This window comes from Microplitis mediator, chromosome 6, assembly GCF_029852145.1.
Source record: "Microplitis mediator isolate UGA2020A chromosome 6, iyMicMedi2.1, whole genome shotgun sequence".
Classification (NCBI taxonomy): Eukaryota; Metazoa; Arthropoda; class Insecta; order Hymenoptera; family Braconidae; genus Microplitis; species Microplitis mediator.
In genome coordinates, this window is record NC_079974.1 from 8,589,918 (window position 1) to 8,600,433 (window position 10,516).

Sequence of the window (10,516 nt, forward strand, 5' to 3'; positions counted from 1 at the left end):
AAAAAAAAAAAAAAAATTTTAAAAAAACGGTTAAATTGAATTTTCTTTCACAACTTGAAATAATTTTTTATATTTTAAATAATGGAAAAAATTAAATAATTGGAAAAATTTAAATAAATGACAGTCTGAGTCTCATTAATCGAGGTACTGCAGACTGTGAGCACGCTCTGTAGGCTATCCCCATGTTCGCGTTGCGGGTATGTAGTTGTCCAACTTCGCCGTGTAAGGGTTAAATAACACGGGCAGAAAAAACTATAATTTTTTTAGAATTTTCTAGCTCATAAACCAACCAACGGATTTTTAAGTGCAATACGTGTTTTTATAAAAAATCAAACGCTCTACAAGAAATGCCTTATATTATTTTTTGATAAATTCATCTGTTCAAAAGTTATTCGAGCTTGAAGTCAAACTTATAGTAAATTTGGAAATTTTTTTTACTTTTCCGGCGAAACTATCAAACTTATCACAAAATATCATAGGAATTTTTCTGTACGTAATATTGTCCTTAACATATCATTACAAATTAAGTTTTTTGAAATTTTCCACCGTTTAATAGTTATTTTTCTTATAGATTCAAGCTCTTAAAACCAATCAGAATATTATTCTTTGATAAGTTTGGCATTAAATTGAAAATAACTAGAAAGTTATACGGAATTTTGAAAAATTTTATTTGTAATAATTTGTCAGGAATAAAATTACCTTAAAATTATTCATGCAATTCGTGATTAGTCTGATAGGTTGGCCAGAAAATTACAGAGATCGCAAAATTTATTATAGATTTGACTTCAAGCTAGAACAAGTTTTGAACAAATAGATTTATCAAAAAATGATAAGAGGCATTTCTTGTAGAGCGTTCGATTTCCTACAAGAATTTTAATTGCACATAAAAATTCATTAATTAGTTTGAAAGCTACAACATTATAAAAAAAAAAAAAAAAATTTTCCAGTGTTATTCGAATGTAAAATAGAAATCTGTAATGCGCGATCTCAGAATATTGAAATATAAAGCTCTGGTCTTCACGGCCATACTTTTTCGATACCCTGAAGATAATGAAATGCGAAATTAATATATATATATAAGGGTGGCGCAAAAAAATCGACTATTTTTTTTTTTCGATATCGCATGAAAATTTGTTGGTTTACGATGTTTTAAGAAGCCTCTCCAAAAATCAGCTCGATAAAAAATTTCAAGAGGTCGCTCACGAATTTTGAAAATATCAACAATGATCGAAATTCGAATTTTTTATTTCAAAATTTTTTCGTTCTTGTGGCAGCAATAGTTTATATTTGTGAAATCATGACTATAATGAAACTTTGAGCCCAAAAATCAAATATTTAAACAGCGCTCAAGAATTTTGAATATCAAATGATAATATGTAACTGATAGTTCAAATTAGTTGTTGTATTTTTTTATAACTCAGTTATTGTCATTTCAGTAAAATAAAACTTTTGCATAACCAAAAATATACAGGACAGTCTTAAACAAAATTTGGTAAATTTGAATAAGCGAAAAAACCTACGAATTGAATTAAAAAATGAAAAACTATGTAAATAACTTATTATTTCTATTTCTCGGGTTATATTTTTACTCATTATCATGTTAATTGATGGTGAAAAAATCGAGAAGTCTTATTTTTAATATTCAAAGGTCGCTCGAAAACGTCCAGAAGACAGCACTCGGAAACATTCAAAATTCTTGAGCGAAGTTTGAAAATTTAAATTTTGGGCTTAAATATCCAGCATAGTCATAATTTCACAAGTATAAACTATTGCCGCCACGAAAAAGAAAAAATTTTTAAATAAAAAATTCGAATTTCGATCACTTTTGATATTTTTAAAATTCGTGAGCGACCTCTTAAAAATTTTTTTTCGAGCTGATTTTTGGGGAGGCTTCTTAAAACATCGTAAACCAACAAATTTTCATAAGAGACTCGAAAAAAATAGTCGGTTTTTTTGGGCCACCCAAATATATATATTTTTTAGGTGCTTCACTTGCAAATTTTCAGATTTCATTTATCTCTTATAAGAATTTCGTTGTCGACGATAAAAAAATCAAATTCTAAAAAAATGAAAGCCTTTAACTTGACTCTACCCGTTTGTTGGATTGTTGTACAAGGCTGTTTTATTATTACAATTCCTTTCAAAAATAGTTCTCAGCTATATAGTTGCATTTTAAATAGTTAACCACATATGCTTATATCGAGACTAGACAGATTCCTACTTTATCTGAAGTTGATGAAACACTCCTGACAGCCATCATAACTGCAAGTTAACCTGAAGCTAAGGCCCCAATCTGGAGTCAACTTAACAGCAAACAAGTACAGTAAAAATATTTGTTGTGGTCTTATTATACGCATACAAAAAGTATAATTTAGAGAAAAAAATTTTTTGGGAACAAAAAAAAAAATTTTCAAGGCGATAAAAGAAAAGTTTAGTAAATCCAGAAGTGCACGACTTATAATGCTCATTTATTATGAAATAATACAATAATATTAAAAATAAAAATGGCGGAAAGCACCAATAAATTTAAAGTAAATACAATTTTCTTTCATTAAAATTGTTTTTTTTTTTTTTTCTCATTATATTAGTATTTTTTTTTATAATTATAAACGAACTTACTTAAAATATCTTGATTTATAACAAAAAAAATATATGTAAAAGAAAAAAAAAAAAAAGCAATTGAATTGAAAAAATTTAGGCTTACCAATTAGCAATAATACAAAAAAAAAGTTTTCAATCGTAAAGCACACCGGATGCTTCGCATGATGAGTCGTGCAAAAGAAAAATGTACGATAAAAGTTTCAAGGACACTTTTTTTTCTTTTTTATTAAACTAAAAATTTAAATTTCGCTCCGAAAAATAGTCAGATGTATTTTTTCGCGCAGGCGCAACTGGTGTAACGAAAGTATGTGTAAAAAAAAATAATATAGATATACAAAATTAGTTAACTTCTTTTTATTCATTATAATTAAACGGGGCCGAATTTGATAGCCATTTATGACATACTTCTTTTTCGGCCCTTAAATAATTTTAAAAAAAAAGGTCATCCAAATAATGGCTTTTTTCTCGAGTTATTGTGTCGACGGGTTACGGACACATTTTTTATTGCTTGATGGAAAATGGTTTTTTTTTATTTTGATTTCTTTTTATTTATTCAATGCATCACATTGGTCTTTACAAGAAATAAAATTAATCCTTATTAAAGACTCTATTTGATGATGTGTAACTTAGTTAAGGTCTATGGACTAACAGGAGTAAAACTTGTAGCGAGAAAGAGGCAAACTGAATTTTCCGATCGCAGTGCACACTCTAATGCTTCGCATAACAAGTCATGCAATTTTTACGTCGAGGAATTTTTGCCGATAGTTCATAACGCATATAATTTGCATATATTTTTGAGTCTACTTCATTCAATGATGTGAAATTTTCCGAAAGTTTGATGACTAACTTTTTAGATAACCACGAAAACCATTCAAATCGGTTCATTCATTCAAAAATTATAAGAATTTTACGCACACACTCAGACATTAGTCTCAAATTGGTCAGACTTACTTCCTAGGACCTAGCGGGATGTTGAAAAATTTTCAAAACATGAAATTTGAATTTTATTACGAATACTTTATTTTTTTTTTTAACATACAAAATATATTTTTTACTGCAGAATTTTTTTTTTTTTCAACCTTGGCGACCGCTATTGTGCTCCTTCAAACATTGGTAAACCATTCCGCGTACTTTGCTGTTCAGGCTACGATATTTATACGGTTTACCATCATCTGAAAATCACGTAAAAAATTTTTTTAGCTCATAAAATTATATAGAAAACAAAGTGGAAATTCTGTTACGAATAATTCCAATAATACATATTTGTTAGCTTCAGTATTTTGCTATTATTTCAGGCAGTCCATGATTCCCATCCTAATATACGGAAAAGATTACAAAAAAATGGCACATAAATTGCCAAGAATAAGAGCAAAGCTCTACTACTGACAAGTAAAAATAACTCAAAATTATTTTTAATATCCCGGGTCAAAAAAATAACTTAATTTTGATTTTTTTGACTTGCTTTTGACTTTATTATCTTGATCTTGACTGCTATAATTCTTTTGACTTGAATATAACTTTTTTAATTTAGAAATTTAATTCAATGAAGTCAAATCCAAAACAACAAGTCTTTAATTTGACTTAGTCGGAGTAAATGGGTACTAAGTAAGACAACAAAGTCGAACGTAAGTCGAAACCGAATGAATTTTTGTATCTTAAAATATGTAAACACATTTGGTTTTGACTTACTTTTGACTAAGTTATTTTACTTAATACCTATTTACGCCAACCAAGTCTAAATAAAGTCTCGTTGTCTTGAATTTGACTTAGTTGATTTAAATTCCCAAGTTAAAAAAAAGTCACATGCAACTCAAAAGAATTATAGCCGTCTAAATCAAGTTAATTAAGTCAACATCAAGTTTTTTTTTCTGACACGAGCGTCAACAGTCATAATTTCAGATTTTTTACTTATTAAAAAGATATAAAATTGAACCAGTTTTGTCAGCTTTTCGATTATATTTTGCAACAAATTAGTAGAACACCACTTATGTATAATTATCGAACAACTTATTGGAATAATTCAATTTTTAAATATATTATCTTACTTTGACGTCCAGTGCTGCGCTGGTAAAATTTCTGGCCTTGACGATTATAATTGTTTAGTCTTTCTCCTTGTTGAGAATGATGGTGGTATTTTTGCTTAGGAACGAATTTTGTTTTCGATAAACCATTTGATGCTTCTTGCTCACTCTCACTCGTTGTTGACATTGATTCATGTGCTAAAAGAAGTATGTACTATAATGAAAACCACACTTAAAATTATAATTGATAATATAAAGAATCATCATTTTCATACCGCTGCGCTCGCTCCTATTGACAAGTTTTTTATTTTTTTTATGTTCAGTTTCATAACTTGATTCAATTTCTTGAAATAATTCGTTTTTTGCGGTCAGTTCGTCCTTCAAAATATTATTTTCTGACTAAATTTTCCACAATTTTACGCAAATTTTCTAACTCAGGATTTTCTGAAAAAAACGTTGTACATGTATATATATACATATATATATATATATACATATATATAGTTATGTATTTATAAATTTATATACGTACACACATTCACACCAATAATTTTATGTACATTTGTTTATTGAAAATATATACATTACACTGTGTCAGAAAAAAAGTTAATTTTTTATTTTAATTTAATTCATCTTAATAATTACTTTAATAAAAAAAAAAAATTCTCCAAAAATTTCAGCTACATATCTCAAAAATTGAGCTGGCGCACGGAGGGGTCCCCTTTCCCGTTTAAAATACATTGAAAAAAATTTGTTTTTTCTATTTTGTAAATAACTATGTCAAAAAATTTTTTTTTGATTTTGGAATTCAGCAGTCTTGTTGTAAATTCAATTCTCTACAAAAAAAGGTCTCTTGTGTCATACGGTCAAAGTCGATCGTAAAAAAGTTATAGAGGTTGAAATTTAGAAGGAAAAAATAGAATTTATAAAATGGATACAATTTTTTTGTTTTTCATTCGTTACCTAGCAGGATTTTATTTTTTTATTATTTTAAAATGAAAGTCCTTACAAGAAATGTAATTATCTACAAAAATGGTCTTTAAAGTCGTTTTAAAAGAGCTCATAGAAAGAAAGTTTCAGAGCTCTAAAGTTAAGAAAAATTGAATTATTGAGAAAATAAATTTTGTAGTCAAATATTATTTTGAAGGATTATAAATCCAGAGAACATACATACAATGAACTTGAATTTTTAATTCTAATTACAATTTAATTTTGTAGAAATATAAAAAAAAAAATATTTTCTTTTTTATAAATTCAATTTTCCTCAACTTTAGAGCTCTGTAACTTTCTTTCTATGAGCTTTATTCAAACGACTCTAAGGACTATTTTTGTAGACAATTACATTTTTTGTAAGGACTTTGATTTCAAAATAATGAAAAAATTAAATCCTGCTAGTTAACAAATAAAAAACAAAAAAATTGTATTCATTTAAAAAATTCTATTTTTTCCTCCTAAATTTCAACCTCTATAACTTTTTTCCTATCAACTTTGATCGTATGACAAAAGAGACCTTTTTTGTAGAGAATTGAATTTACTACAAGGCTGCTAAATTCGAAAATCGAAAAAAAATTTTTTTGACATAGTTATTTACAATATAGAAAAAACAAATTTTTTTCAATGTATTCTAAATGGGTAAGGGGACGCTTCCGTGCGCCAGCTCAATTTTTTAGATATGGAGCTGAAATTTTAGGAGAATTTTTTTTTTTTATTAGTTAGTATGGAGATGCATTTGATTAAAATAAAAAATTAATTTTTTTTCTGTTACAGTCTAATATACATATATATTACTCTTTGTGCGAATGTATGCAATAGGATAGTATGTACTAATATGTTTTGAAAAAAAATTATTCCATTACCATCTTTTTTTTTTCTTGCCAACTCTTTAGCTACTGCTTGTTTTTTAATATTTTCTAATTCCTCTGAAGTCTTTCTTTTCCCCACTTTCTAGCATATCAAGTTTGTTCTGCAATTCTTCTTCGTTTCGTTGCGAACCTGGAGATAACATTTTTTTAATGATTTCCCAACGACATTTATATCAATTACTCAAATTTGGTCCAAGATAAATTACTCGTTTTTTAAAGTATATGAAAGTGTTGTTTTCAAGACAAAAAGATTCAAATTGTAATTTAAGAAAAAATATATTTTTGAGAAATTTTTTGTTTTATCAATACTCAATGTTCCATAAATTCAAAAAATTAAAAATCAACGCAATTGAGTATTTCTTAAATAATATATTAAAATTGTAGATAAATGGCAATATTCAAATCAAAGTCGACATAAAGTAACATTAAACTTATAAATATTTGAATGACTTTAAATTATAGCGTTGTGAATTTGCAACTAATCGGGAATCACTTTAATGAACAAGTAAACAAAAATATTTAACTTTTTCTTAGACCACAGATTATATTTCATTTGCAAAATTTGTGGGACACCCCGAGATATTGTAATAAAAACATTTTAATTTTTGAACTATTAATATACCTCAGGACCAAGGAAATTTTTTTTTTGTTTTCTTACTCAAATTTAATATATACTTAGATCTTATAAGAGTGAACATAGTAAATTCTAGATGATATTTTTTAATGTCGACATAGATATTATTTTTTGGTTGGCGGGATAATTATTTTCACCATCATTGACAATGTTTGTTAGGTTATAGATAATTGATTTTTACCTTTTTCGTCTCTATCAGTCTCCGATTCCGAATCTGATCTATTTTCGTTTGAGTATCGTTGCTCCATTTCGATTTCTTGAAGGTTGGGTTCTATTCAACAGCCTAATAATTTTTTCAAAATTGAACTGAGTAAAATTACAAGTGATGGTTTGATCTGTTTGGATCAGTTTACTAGTGGCATAGCTCGCGCCTTGACATTACTGCCAACGACGAAATACACCACGCCATTGCTGTCTCAACTGTTACCATCACCATCTTTAACTGCATAGATGGCGGAAATAAAAGACTAGCCAGGGCCCACTTACCTTTGAATTCTTGTCATGCGCAGTGGTTCGAATGTAATGCGGTTAGTGTGTAGCTTGAATTTAGAAAGAGACATAAAAACTATGAGTTGGGAGGATTGAACAGAACGCTGTTTTACTAAGTGCATGATAACCTCTGGACTAATATAAGTTTATAGAAGTGAATTTATTTCTGCACGTCTTCATTCAAAATAAATTTATTTGCTGAGCAAGAAACTTTTATAAAGATCAAAATGGGTAATTATTTTAAACATAATTATATAAATTAGCATAAATATTGGTAAAATATCATTGAAAAATTCTCGTTTCCAGGTTCGCAACAAAAACGGCAGAAATTGCAAGAAAAACTTAAGACGCTAGAAGCGGAGAAAAAAAAACATTAGAGGAATTAGAGAATATTAAAAAACTAGCACTAGCTGAAGAGTTGGCACGCAAAAAGATAGTAATGGAATAATTTTTTTTCAAAACATATTAGTACACATCTACACAAAGAATGATACATATGTATATATATATATATATATATATATATATATATATATATATATATATATATATATATATATATATATATATATATAAGTTTTTGTGTCGTTGTGATGCATATATATATATATATATATATATATATATATATATGACGTTTTTTTCAGAAAATCCTGAGTTAGAAAATTTGCGTAAAATTGTGGAAAATTTAGTCAGAAAATAATATTTTGAAGGACGAACTGACCGCAAAAAACGAATTATTTCAAGAAATTGAATCAAGTTATGAAACTGAACATAAAAAAAATAAAAAACTTGTCAATAGGAGCGAGCGCAGCGGTATGAAAATGATGATTCTTTATATTATCAATTATAATTTTAAGTGTGGTTTTCATTATAGTACATACTTCTTTTAGCACATGAATCAATGTCAACAACGAGTGAGAGTGAGCAAGAAGCATCAAATGGTTTATCGAAAACAAAATTCGTTCCTAAGCAAAAATACCACCATCATTCTCAACAAGGAGAAAGACTAAACAATTATAATCGTCAAGGCCAGAAATTTTACCAGCGCAGCACTGGACGTCAAAGTAAGATAATATATTTAAAAATTGAATTATTCCAATAAGTTGTTCGATAATTATACATAAGTGGTGTTCTACTAATTTGTTGCAAAATATAATCGAAAAGCTGACAAAACTGGTTCAATTTTATATCTTTTTAATAAGTAAAAAATCTGAAATTATGACTGTTGACGCTCGTGTCAGAAAAAAAAACTTGATGTTGACTTAATTAACTTGATTTAGACGGCTATAATTCTTTTGAGTTGCATGTGACTTTTTTTTAACTTGGGAATTTAAATCAACTAAGTCAAATTCAAGACAACGAGACTTTATTTAGACTTGGTTGGCGTAAATAGGTATTAAGTAAAATAACTTAGTCAAAAGTAAGTCAAAACCAAATGTGTTTACATATTTTAAGATACAAAAATTCATTCGGTTTCGACTTACGTTCGACTTTGTTGTCTTACTTAGTACCCATTTACTCCGACTAAGTCAAATTAAAGACTTGTTGTTTTGGATTTGACTTCATTGAATTAAATTTCTAAATTAAAAAAGTTATATTCAAGTCAAAAGAATTATAGCAGTCAAGATCAAGATAATAAAGTCAAAAGCAAGTCAAAAAAATCAAAATTAAGTTATTTTTTTGACCCGGGATATTAAAAATAATTTTGAGTTATTTTTACTTGTCAGTAGTAGAGCTTTGCTCTTATTCTTGGCAATTTATGTGCCATTTTTTTGTAATCTTTTCCGTATATTAGGATGGGAATCATGGACTGCCTGAAATAATAGCAAAATACTGAAGCTAACAAATATGTATTATTGGAATTATTCGTAACAGAATTTCCACTTTGTTTTCTATATAATTTTATGAGCTAAAAAAATTTTTTACGTGATTTTCAGATGATGGTAAACCGTATAAATATCGTAGCCTGAACAGCAAAGTACGCGGAATGGTTTACCAATGTTTGAAGGAGCACAATAGCGGTCGCCAAGGTTGAAAAAAAAAAAAATTCTGCAGTAAAAAATATATTTTGTATGTTAAAAAAAAAAATAAAGTATTCGTAATAAAATTCAAATTTCATGTTTTGAAAATTTTTCAACATCCCGCTAGGTCCTAGGAAGTAAGTCTGACCAATTTGAGACTAATGTCTGAGTGTGTGCGTAAAATTCTTATAATTTTTGAATGAATGAACCGATTTGAATGGTTTTCGTGGTTATCTAAAAAGTTAGTCATCAAACTTTCGGAAAATTTCACATCATTGAATGAAGTAGACTCAAAAATATATGCAAATTATATGCGTTATGAACTATCGGCAAAAATTCCTCGACGTAAAAATTGCATGACTTGTTATGCGAAGCATTAGAGTGTGCACTGCGATCGGAAAATTCAGTTTGCCTCTTTCTCGCTACAAGTTTTACTCCTGTTAGTCCATAGACCTTAACTAAGTTACACATCATCAAATAGAGTCTTTAATAAGGATTAATTTTATTTCTTGTAAAGACCAATGTGATGCATTGAATAAATAAAAAGAAATCAAAATAAAAAAAAACCATTTTCCATCAAGCAATAAAAAATGTGTCCGTAACCCGTCGACACAATAACTCGAGAAAAAAGCCATTATTTGGATGACCTTTTTTTTTAAAATTATTTAAGGGCCGAAAAAGAAGTATGTCATAAATGGCTATCAAATTCGGCCCCGTTTAATTATAATGAATAAAAAGAAGTTAACTAATTTTGTATATCTATATTATTTTTTTTTACACATACTTTCGTTACACCAGTTGCGCCTGCGCGAAAAAATACATCTGACTATTTTTCGGAGCGAAATTTAAATTTTTAGTTTAATAAAAAAGAAAAAAAAGTGTCCT

General features: G+C 27.9%; 2 long non-coding RNA genes across 2 annotated transcripts; one reads left to right on the forward strand and one right to left on the reverse strand.

The window, feature by feature from the left end:
* Positions 1–3,634: 3,634 nt before the first annotated feature.
* LOC130670062 (uncharacterized) lies at positions 3,635–7,532 on the reverse strand. Its single transcript, XR_008990304.1, has 5 exons — positions 7,300–7,532; positions 6,479–6,614; positions 4,898–5,066; positions 4,647–4,820; positions 3,635–3,773 (listed from the first exon to the last, which is right to left on the reverse strand). It is a non-coding gene; the product is annotated as an uncharacterized LOC130670062 (long non-coding RNA).
* A 126-nt stretch (positions 7,533–7,658) lies between these two features.
* LOC130669947 (uncharacterized) lies at positions 7,659–9,686 on the forward strand. Its single transcript, XR_008990291.1, has 5 exons — positions 7,659–7,838; positions 7,914–8,043; positions 8,255–8,423; positions 8,501–8,674; positions 9,548–9,686. It is a non-coding gene; the product is annotated as an uncharacterized LOC130669947 (long non-coding RNA).
* The last annotated feature ends 830 nt before the right edge of the window (positions 9,687–10,516 follow it).